This window comes from Pogona vitticeps, chromosome 3 (genome assembly GCF_051106095.1).
Source record: "Pogona vitticeps strain Pit_001003342236 chromosome 3, PviZW2.1, whole genome shotgun sequence".
Lineage (NCBI taxonomy): Eukaryota > Metazoa > Chordata > Lepidosauria > Squamata > Agamidae > Pogona > Pogona vitticeps.
This window is the reverse complement of record NC_135785.1, coordinates 99,805,225-99,817,555: the sequence shown is the minus strand read 5'-3', so window position 1 is coordinate 99,817,555 and position 12,331 is coordinate 99,805,225.

Below are 12,331 nucleotides of genomic sequence, written 5' to 3'. Positions count from 1 at the left end.
TTTTGGAATATTTTCAAAGGAATTTATTTATTTGTTTGTTTGCGGTACACCTTGCATCTCTAGAAGCAACGAGCAGGGATGAAGAGATGAGGAACAGAACCAACAATATGTCCTATAATAAGTTGAGAATGGCCCACAATTTTAGCTATAGCTTCTGTAGAAATGTGGCACCACATAGGACAGCAATCCTACCAGCAACCTGCCCTACTACTAGCCAAAACCTTTTGCAGCCAATTTGCTGCAAAACCAAACCAAACAACGGGATTAGGGTCCATAATATGGTTCCCTCCCAACTACCTTGGACTGAGGCAACCATGCGAGCCCATTGGCTGTGCATGTGATTACAGATTCCCTTATAAAGACTTTACAAAGAAAGTAAATTTACCAGGCTCTTCAAAAACTGATCTTGTTGAAAGCCCACACTGCCTTACAATGGCATTAAGTCATTAAATCACATTATTTATTTATTTATTTATTTATTTATTTATTTATTTATTTATTTATTTATTTATTTATTTATTTATTTATTTATTTATTTATTTATTCATTCATTCATTCATTCATTCATTCATTCATTCATTCATTCATTCATTCATATGCTGCCTTATTCCCCATAAAAGATCCAAGTAGGCTTACAACTAAAATTATACAAGAGGACAAGAGGGAGGGGACGGAAGGGCAGATGGAAGGACAACCTGGCTTCTCAGGGCAGTGCATTCCATAGCCTGGGAGCAGCCACTGAGAAGGCCCTCTCTTGTCTCCTCTCCAAATGAGCTTGGAAATATATGGTGGAATGGAGAAGGGCCTCCTTTAGAAGATCTTAAAATCCAAGAAGGCTCTTATGGAATGATACAATCCTTCAAAAAGCTCATCATGGTCACAAAGGAGGCTTTAAAATTCCAACAAAGGTCTTGTGCTGCCTGTAGGTAAAATTCCTACCCACAGCTCCACTAACTAGAAGGTGATCCAAACCATACACAGCCCAGTCCTAACACATAGGGGAGGATGGACAAAGACGTCCTCTCTGGCAATAAGATTTAGCAGAATAGGAGTCCAGGTAATAGGAATTATCTGAGGGTCCACCACCAAATTTCCCATCCCCAAGATCCCAAGCAAGACTGGGATCCTAGGAAGCTGTTTTATACTGAGTGTGTATTGGTCCGTTCTGGTACAATATTGCCAACACAATGACTCTCTGGGTATCAGGCAGGATACTGTCTGCAGATCATGTGGGTTGCAATTGGGACATTCTGCAAGCAAAACATGCTTCAGTACTGAGCTATGACTGGGAGAAGGGCAATCAACTTCCAGCATACCTTGTGGCCACAAAGATAGTGGATGATATATCACAAGACCTGGGAAATCCAGGTGTCAACAAGGTTCAAGGATGTCATTTTATGAGTCACAATGGCTAAATATTACCTCAGGTATCAGAGTTAGTATGTCACTAAATTCTAGCTGCTATGGGAGACAAGTTAAATGCCCGGGCATTAAGATCATCAGTGGAGGCCTTTCTCTTGGTCCCACCACCCTCACAGGTGTACTTGGTGGGGAGACAGGAGAGGGCCTTCTCTGTTGCTGCTCCCAGACTCTGGAACTCCCTCACACAGGAAGCTAGGCTGGCCTTCTGCAACTAGGTGAAAACCTTTATCTTCAGGCAAGCTTTCCTTGAGTAACTGGCTGTCTGAGAGGGCGCTTGAAATAGATTGTTGTGCCTTGTTTTTTGTATGTGTTTTTGGTGTTGATTTTGTTTACTATTTTAGTATGGCATTTGATTCTTTTGTAATATTGCTATACTTACAGTTTTTAGCTTCTGAATATTGTCTTTACAATGATGTAAGCCACCTTGGAACCTTTTTCAGGAGAAAGGCAGGATATAAATAAATAAATAAATAAATAAATAAATAAATAAATAGATAGATAGATAGATAGATAGATAGATAGATAGATAGATAGATAGATAGATAGATAGATAGATAGATAGATAGATAGATAGATAGATAGATAGATAAATAAATAAATAAATAAATAAATAAATAAATAAATAAATAAATAAATAAAAGTGCTATAGTTCCCAAGTACTGTTTCTGGCTCTACATGGGGACCTGGCTGGAAGTTGCTGGAACAGAATGCTACATTAGCTAGATCTGATCCACCAGGGCTCTTCTTAAGTGTTTAAGAAAGAAAAAAAAAAAACAAGGCAAAGATAAAATAGCTGGCTGAATAGCTTAGCGAGTAAGGTATCTGGAGGTTGGGGGTTCAGTTCCCCACTGTTTCCCCCAGAAAAGCACTCTGTGCAGGCATGGGGAAGCTGTGCAGTCCCAGACTGTCCCCAGGGGAAGCAACTGGAAAACCATTTCTGCTCAATAATTATTTTATTTATATATAGGCAGGATATATATATATCCTGCCTATCTGATCAGTTATGACCACTCTAGGTGGCTTACATCATAAAAATACACAGGAAATATATAAAAGAAAAAAATTATTACGTAATGAACATGTTCAACAAGATGGGAGGCAAACAGTAGGGGAAGAGAGGAAAGGAAAACATCAGGGATTAACTGGAGGGAAGGCCTGCCGAAACATCCACGTTTTTAGTTAATTTTTAAAGATACCCAGCGAGGGAGCCGCGCAAATCTCCGGAGGTAGGTTGTTCCAGAGGCAAGGAGCCACCGCTGAAAAGGCCCGATTTCTTGTTTTTTCCTTCCGGGCCTCCCTCAGCGTCAGGCTCCTCAGCCTCACCTTCTGGCTCGCATGAGTGACACGGGTAGAACTTGGTGGGAGTAGGCGTTCCGCCAAGTATCAAGGTCCTAAACCATTTAGGGCTTTGTACGTACGCATCAAAACTTTGAAGTCAGCATGGAAACGAATGGGCAGCCAGTGCAGCACAGCCAGAATGGGAGAAATATGATGGAATTTTCTCGCTCCAGTAAGGAGTCTGGCTGCCGCATTCTGCACCACTTGGAGTTTCTGCGTCAACCTCAAAGGTAGCCCCATGTAGAGCGCATTGCAGTGGTCTAATCTGGAGATTACGAGTGCATGAACCAAGGTAGTGAGCGCCCCTGTATCGAGATAGGGACGCAGACAGGCTATCCGCCAAAGATGGAAAAAGGCGGAATGGATGACCGATGCCACCTGTGTTTCCATGGTGAGCGCCAGGCCCAGATGGATCCCCAGGCTGCGCACCCCACTCTTTGCAGCAAGGGTGACCCCTCCAAATGAGTCACCCAGGCCACTGACAGTGGGGGCACCCACCCTCAGGACCTTCGTCTTGTCCGGGTTCAGCCTCAGCCCATTTTCCTGCATCCATTGCAGAACAGCCCACAGGCAACGCTGAAGGGACAGGACAGCATCTCCTGCATCAGGTGGAAAGGAGATGTAGAGCTGGGTGTCATCAGCATACTGATGACACGATGCCCCACACCCCCTGATGACTCCACCCAGCGGCCTCATATAGAGGTAAGATGATGGTAAGATGATGGGAGTTGTATCAAGAGCATATGCAGGGCAATACATTCCCCATTGTGAAGACAGAGGCCTGTGTTCAATTGTCAGACTTTCTGACCTAACAAGGGCTCCTGGGAGTTTTGATTGTGCAACATCTGGAAGGCTACATATGCCCAAGCACCATAAACCTACAGTTATCTGACAATATGTAGCAACTAACACAGAGGCTATGTATTGTCCCCCGGCTTATTTAACTTATATGCAGAATACATCAAGCGAAAGCCCGGACTGGAGGAATCCCAAGCCGGAATTAAGATTGCCGGAAGAAATATCAACAACCTCCGATATGCAGACGATACCACTCTGATGGCAGAAAGTGAGGAGGAATTAAAGAATCTCGTATTGAGGGTGAAAGAGGAGAGTGCAAAAAACGGTCTGAAGCTCAACATTAAAAAAAACACACACACACTAAGATCATGGCCACTGGTCCCATCACCTCCTGGCAAATAGAAGGGGAAGATATGGAGGCAGTGACAGATTTTACCTTCTTGGGCTCCATAATCACTGCAGATGGAGACAGCAGCCACGAAATTAAAAGATGCCTGTTTCTGGGGAGGAAAGTGATGACAAACCTCGACAGCATCTTAAAAAGTAGAGACATCACCTTGCCAACAAAAGTTCGCATAGTCAAAGCTATGGTTTTTCCTGTAGTGATGTATGGAAGTGAGAGCTGGACCATAAAGAAGGCTAACTGCCGAAGAATTGATGCTTTTGAATTGTGGTGCTGGAGGAGACTCTTAAGAGTCTCCTGGACTGCAAGGAGAATAAACCTATTCATTCTGAAGGAAATCAAGCCTGAGTGCTCACTGGAAGGACAGATCCTGAAGCTGAGACTCCAATACTTTGGCCATCTGATGAGACAAGAAAACTCCCTGGAAAAGCCCCTGATGTTAGGAAAGCGTGAAGGAAAGAGGAGAAGGGGACGACAGAGGACGAAATGGTTGGACAGTGTCACCGAAGCTACCAACATCAATTTGACCCAACTCCGGGAGGCAGTGGAAGACAGGAGGGCCCGGCGTGCTCTGGTCCATGGGGTCACAAAGAGTCGGACACGAGTAATGACTAAACAACAACAACAAAAATATTCCCCAACTCAATTTACATAAATGTAATCAAAGGCAATTTCATAGATGCATGTAAACCCCTTCCCAGATCCACAGCCAAAACAAAGAAAGTTATAGAGTAAACAATATCTTTAGTAAGTCATTAGAAATACTGTAATATCCCCCCTTCTACACTTCCTCCTTGCGTCGACGTCCATGGAAATATACCACCAATGTTGTTTTTGGACTTCACCTCCCAGAATTCAAAAGCCAGCAAAGTTGCTGACCATCCTGGCTGTAGATTCTTAGACCTGCTAAGTCCACAAACACCAGACATTTCTCTCCATCTCTCACTGAGACACCCCACTTCATCATCAGTTATTAGGAGATCAGTGGATAGTAAACTGGAAGCCCAGAAGAACTGTTCCTTGGTTTAATTTTAGAAAGATAACTAAGATAATGTCTGTGACAACCTTTGGCTACTTTGAAGATGTTAAGTGTTATATGACATAAAACGGAAGTCATTTGGGGGGGGGGGGCGGAAACCTTTCCCCCCATTTTCAATGAAAAGGTAGAATGCCTCCTAGAAAGCTTTCATTTTAAACACCACTGAAACTCATATCATTAATCCACACATCAAAGAAAGTTACTTTTCTGCTTGCCTTTAATCTGTTTCCTGCTGCTTTTATCTTTTGGCATTTCTCTGTGGCTTTCTTTTTATGATAGGAAATTAGATGATTTCTGCTACACTCTAATCTTTGTCTTATTTACTTTCTCTGCCCCTCCCTGGCATTGCAGTCTTCAGAGATGTTCTGCAGCGGAGCTTCCCAAAGTCCTGCAACATGCACACCGAACCAGAGTAGCACCACTTAGAACAGGAAGGGGGAAGAGGTTTTGATAGGCTGGAACCCTGAATAGGAGCACTCCACAGGGCATAGATAGGAACAGGGGAAGCTCGCTTTCATTGAGCCAAACTGTAGGTCTGTCTAGCCCAGTATTGTCAAGACTGATTTGAAGAGACTCTCCAGGGTTTTAGGTAAGGTATTTCCTAGACCTACCTATAGAGGCTGGGGACTGAACTTTGACTTTCCTCACGCAAATTATGTGTTTTTAAATTGTAATTGCTAATTTTTTAAAAAATTGTAATTGCTATTTTTGGTACCAGAAAAGTGAAAACAAGTGCCACTTTGAGACATAGTATTAGACTACCATTCAATAAAATGCATGGCAGGTCCCAAAACAGCAGGGTTGGCTTACCACGCTCTGAAGTAAATGAATTAACACACCCAACCAGCTAAAAGTGTGTTTGAGGGGTAGAGGTGCAGGTGAGAGGCTGTTAAGTCCACAGTCTATATTGACCTTAACTGCTACTGACTGGCTGTGTCTTTCACATGTTCAGCACAATTACCTTTCCCACACACACAAACACACACACACACAAAGGTATTTGTGGGGGGAGATATCATCTGGGTCCTCACCAGTAATCTGTGATCATATGAAATATTCACACACTAGAATATGGCTGTGACCAAATGGCAAAACCAGGGTTGGTTGTGGTTCATCTTGAAGGAAACCATGGCTTAATGTGATTAACGTCTGCACTGCACTTGCAAAGCCTTGTCTTTGAAAATTGCTTCAAAATTGCTTCACTAGGAAAGAAATCCTCTTAAATCTACTTCCATGCTGCAGCTTTCCTTCTGTATCACTTCTCTCTGTGTGTTAATTAAAAGCTTCTCACTGAGAGATAACCAAGATAAGCAATATTGGTTTTTTTCCAATTTGTATGAGTTATTTTAAATCTGGGAACTTTTATGGTCACATGTTTCTGTTTTGGGGGGAGGAGGTTTACTTTTTTGAAATCGTACCTTGAAATTCTTTGCCCAAACTTCCCCAAATTTGGTATGGAGCAAAAGCAGACTTCTGCTACATTTGTGAAATATCACATGCAAACTACTGAGCATTCGAACTGGGTCTGTAAGTTGCCAGGAGAATCTGAGCAAAACCCTGGGAAATAAGCATGCTTCTGAACATGCATGGGTCAAGCCACACCGAGACATTAAGGCCAAATGGGATGATCTTTGTTTAGGAGACACTTCCTGTATTTCAATCTGTGCCATGATAGAAGATCTTCAGAAAGCAACATGATGAAAAAGAAGGCTCAGCAAGAGATTTATTCACCATAATTACTGGGAAATGGTGCCATATTGACTAAAAAGAGACTTAAGCTAGATGCCTCCCTATTTGCAAAATCCATGATGCTTTGAAATTAGGGACTAGACTCTTCTCTCATCTCCACTGGAAACACCATTTGGCCCTCAGTTTTTGAAGACTGACAGGTGGTATGAATGCATTTGACTATGGGTTGTCGAACATGATATGGCCTTTCTTAGAGCAATGGGGGGAGCAGAGTCAGGGCCAACCATTTTCAAAGAACCTTTCCCCCTCCCCTTCAGATTTAGTCTCTCTTTTTTTGGCTGTCTATGAATGATCTTTGCACAGATGGTTTATTTTTCAAATGAGTCTGAATGGAAAACATTTCCAGAATGTTTTTATTCAAACAACTGCTGTGACATGTCCAAAAATTGCTTTGATTTGCCACTTATTTGTCTGGTCAGCCAAGCTGATAACTCATTATTGGCAGGGCCATGTGTCCTACTTTACAAAAGATAATAAAGTAGGCTGTCAAGTTGGTTTGAAAGGCTGTCAAGTTCAAGTTTGGTATCAAATATGGAAAAGGAAAGATGGGGACCTGGAAGTTGCACATTAGCAGTTAGCCCTAAATGGCAAATGGAGCAAGGACATAAGATCCCTGATCACAACCTTTCCCACCAAGGTGAAATGCCATCATGTGATATTATTTGTTGTTTGCGCTGCAATAGACTAGTAAAAACAAAAGAGGTCCTGTTGACGTGACATCAGTGACTTCACTTCAGATGAGTCCTGAAGCAGCTTGAATTCAGAAGCTCACATTATCAGTTCCATGTTACCAGAGCTTCTTCTGAGGTAAACTCAAAGTGCTCTAAGCAACAGCTTGATAGTAGCCTCTTTGCACTGAAGATGAAAGAAGAGTCCTTTTCTTTCATACTTTTTAGAATGTGGAGATCAAATAAATAGAAGGACTCTTTCACAGCCTCTAGATCACTCCTTCATGAAGAATGTTCTTGCTTCCCAATTAGCTATTTGTATCAACATGGCAGCCCATTTTACCATCTGGGATACAGCAGAATGCTATGGGAAAAGGATAGCATCAAGTTGGAAGTTAGTATGTCTGAATCCGTGGGAACCTCCCACACGGAAGATGATAGAGCATTTGAACACATTCATGGGAAGCTGTTGAGGCAACTCCATTTCAGTTGCACATATGGATATTTGTATAAAAAGGTATATGTACCTTTCATCTTTTTATATACCGTGTTGATAGGACCTGAAGATTATGAAGATTGTTGTACCTTGTATTGTACTGAATCATAGAACTGTACAACTCAAAAGGCTGCCAAGAGCAATACAGCTCTTGACCAAGCAAGAAATCCACTGCCAAAACATCTCTGACAAAATTAAGATATGTTTTAGCCTTTCATCCTTCCCCAGGAAGATTAGGACCACACACACTTGAAAAACCACTATTAAAGACTGTTAATGACCCATGACAATGGGTAGAGAAGGACTGCAGAAGTGGGATTATCCCTCATCCCCAGTCCTTTGTTCTTCTAACAAGCCTATTCAGACCAGGGGGAGTGAAACCAACTGGAGGATATATCAGGGATCTCCTACAACTCTCCTCAGACTGAAGAAGCTACTTAGATGAGCAGCAAAGAGTTTCAACCTAATAAGAAAGAAATCCAGTTTCCATGACTCAACTTCCATATAACTTCACCTAGATGATAGAGAATCTTCACAGATATCTCTGGCAAAGAGTCATCTGAGCTCTGTTTAAAAACCTCCAATGAAAGAGAGTCTGCCACCTTCCAAATAACCCATTCCACCACCCAGCACTTACTGTTAAAAGACTCTTCCTAATATTTAGTCAAAGTCTCCTTTCTTCTAATATTGAATCCATCAGTCTGGGCCCTACCTTTTGGAACCACAGAAAACAAGCCTATTCCATCCTACACATGGCAATTCAAATGTCTGAAGATGGATATCATGCTACATCTCAGTCATAAGTGAGATGTAGATTAAGGGTCTGTGTCCAGACCCTTAACCTCACCATCTTGGTCACTCTCTTTTGGACATATTCCAGCTTGCTTGCACTCTTCTCAAACTGTGGTGCCTAGAATGGGACATAGTGTTCCGGGTGAGGTCGGGCCAAAGCTGGACAGAGTGGCACTACTATTGCTCTCGATTTCAGCACTACACTTCTGTTGATGTGACCTATAAGGTATATATAAGGTCTATAAAGCTTACAGATAAGTGATATAGGCTATAATCAGAAGTGGATATCTAAAATCATATTTAATGCATCCATACAGTATATTAGAAGCTAGCTTAAATCAATTATGTCAGCATTTAGCATTTTCTGTAGAAAAGATATTTAGGATAATTGTAATTGTTACCAATGCCAAGAGACTACAATTCCCATCATCCTTTGTCACTGACTGTGCTAGCTTGGGCTGTTTGGAGCTGCAAGCCAGTTATCTCTAGGGACACATATTCTTTACTCTTTATATTAAAGATTATAATATTATTATATTAAGATTATATTAAATGGCGGCCTGAATTTTTACTTATATAGCAGGAAAGACGGACTCCTGTGATGGTAGGTTGGGCTGTGCTGCTTAAGACTGTCTTGTGTGGAGGACTGACATGTAGATCCTCTGTGCTGACATGAAAAAATAGCACGTATGTCAAACTGGGACCTAGGGACAAAATATTCTAGTCCAGGCTCTCATGTTTTTGCACGCAAGTCTTCAGTGGGGGTTTCTCCTGTCAGGATAATTTAAAACTCAAGCTGTTAAACTTGACAAATATCCAGTGACTCTCTACTGGCATATCTGCAAAGCCAAGCAACCTTTCTGGTGATATTAGTTAGCAAGGGCTAATTGCACTGTTTCCCCCATTGAGTTGTGGAACATTAACTTTGCAAATTTTCTCAGAAATAAGGCAAAATTATTCGAACCTCCAGAAGTAATGAGCTTATGTTAAAAGTGCCTCACGGCAATGAAACAAGCCAAATAAAGCAATTTCTTAATGTACAAATCTGGAATCAATTTGAGAGGTGCAGAAAGTACTAAATACATTAGCCTGTGTATTTAGCAAAATGCAGATGGGTTTCCTCTGGGTGAGGAGTAAGAGACGGGAGTGGAAGAAGGACGTAGGCCTGTTTTGCTTAGAGTCTCAATGCACCTTGTCTCAAGGAAAGTGTTGATTGGAGGGGTTGATGTGCTCTTGTTGTGAGCAGAGGGCATGAGTGGGAAGCGTGGGAAGAAATCTGGTTGGAGCTCTCATGCAAGATACAGAGAACTGGGCCAAATTAGCAAATGTTTTACTGAGTGGAAAAGGAAAGAAATACAGTGGTGCCTAGAATTACGACCATAATCCATTCCAGAAGATGGACGTACAGTGGTGCCCCACATAACGAGCGATTCGTTTAATGACGAATCCGCATAGCGATGTGTTTTTTGCAATTGCAAAAGCGATCACATTGCGATGTTTCTAATGGTAAAACATGGCTTTGCGATGATCGGTAAGCGTTTTGCTTACTGATTTTCGCATAGCGATGTTTTTTTAACAGCTGATCGGTGGTTCTAAAATGGCCACTGGGTAAATAAAATGGTCTCCCGCTGTGTTTTTGCCCGGATTCCTCACTTACCAGGCAGCGAAAATGGCAGCCGCATGGAGGATTTTCACAGAACTGTGAGTTTTTTGCCCATAGGAACGCATTAAACGTGTTTTAATGCATTCCTATGGGCTTTTTTGTTCCGCATAGTGACGAATCCGTATAGCGACGATTTTTGCTGCATGGATTATCGTCGCTATGCGGGGCACCACTGTAACTTGAAATAGTCATAAGTCAAAGCACCATTTCCCATAGGAATGCATTGGAATGCGATTAATCCTTTCCAGAAGAAAACAAACAAACAAACAAAAAGCACACAGAAAGCCCCATTGGAAGGTGCTGGTGCTTTAAAAACAACAACAAAAAATAGAGTAACCCCCGAAGCCACTGGGGCTTTAAAAACAAACCAAAAATAAAGCGCACAGAAAGCCCCATCGGAAGGCACTGGGGTTGCAAAACAAAAAACAAAAAAACAGAGCACAGAAACATAACCGCCCCAGCACAAACCCACCCTGCAAAAGCCACCCAGAACAGTTTTTAAAAAGCAAAAAGCACCACCTTGCCTTACCATTCCAAAGCCCCCTCCGATGGCACTCACTGCCCAGCTGCAGCGGCGGCAGGGCCAGCCATGATGGAGGGTGAGGCCGGGGCAAGAGGCCACATCAGCTTCTCGCTGCCCTCTGCGGAGCTGATGCCGCAACTGCTGCTGGGTCCCAGGCCTTGGCCTTGGCACAGAAGCGGAGGGACCCCCCCCAATTCCGGCTCCCGGAGGAAGGGTCCTCCCAGCCGGGCCTGGCAGAGCCTCTCATGGCACTTCCCACCAAGGACTAGGACCCAGCAGCAGCCTCCCACTATGGCACCAGCTCCAGCAGCTGCTCGCCAGGCTGGCTGTGTCGGACCTCAGCGCGCCTTGCCGCCCTCTGCAGGGCTGATCCCACTGCTGCTGCTGGGTCCCAGTCCTTGGCTTTGGCCTTGGCATGGGGTGGAGGGGCCCCCGATCCTGGCTCCCTGAGGAAGGGTCCTCCTGGCCAGGCCTGGTGGAGCCTCTTGCAGTGCTTCTCCACCAGGAAGAAGGTGGTGGCGATGTGGGAAGACCTTCCTCCGGGAGCTGGGATTGGGGAGCCCTCTGCCCCTGCGCCGAGGACTGGGAACCAGGAGCAGCAGCGGCATCGGCTCCGCATAAGGCGGCGAGCAGCGCCGAGGCCCAATGCGGCCGCCCCGGTGAGCAGCCGCCGGAGCCAGTGCTGGAGAGGGAGGTGGCGTCAGGCACCCCCGGCTGGTGAGCCATCTGCTGCTCAGGAGCTGCCCACTGGCGGAGAAGGGCAGCTGCCCCTGCGGGGCCAAAGACTGAGCCCGGCCTCACCAGGCAGGAGGTGGTGGTGGCGCGGGAGGACCCATGCCCCAGGAGATGGGATCAGGGCCCCCTCTGCCCCTGTGTTGAGGCCGAGGACCAGGATCCCACCATCAGGTGTGATAATGCCCCCACCGCCACCTCCCCCCACTGCTGCATCCCTTTCCCTAACCATTGGAGCGAAAGAGCTACAAAGAATCAGCCTCTTCTCCACCAACGGTTTTTATTTCCCACCTTTTCCCCTGCCTTTTCCTGGGTGTTGCTTCGACTTGTGGCCGAAGCTAGTCGTAACTCGAAATGGTCATAAGTAGGGACAAACGTAAATCGAGGCACCACTGTATTTGATTGAATGCTTGTATTTTTCTTTCTAGTCAGGGCTGATCCTACCATTAGGTGCGAGGGAACAGCAAGCTGCATGTGGTCAGTCATTTAATTTAGGATGTTTGCTGCCAGGAAGGGTGAGGGGCCATTGTCCCATTTTCTCCCACAAGTACTAAGATAATGGGGTGCATTCTCTTTTTCTCATGGGGGCACGCTCTTCCTGAGGCAGTGAAATGCCTGGGGCTAGCCATATTTATGATGGGATGTGGTGGTGCAGAGGGTTAAACTGCAAAAGCCTCTGGGCTGCAAGGTTGAAAGATCAGCAGTTCA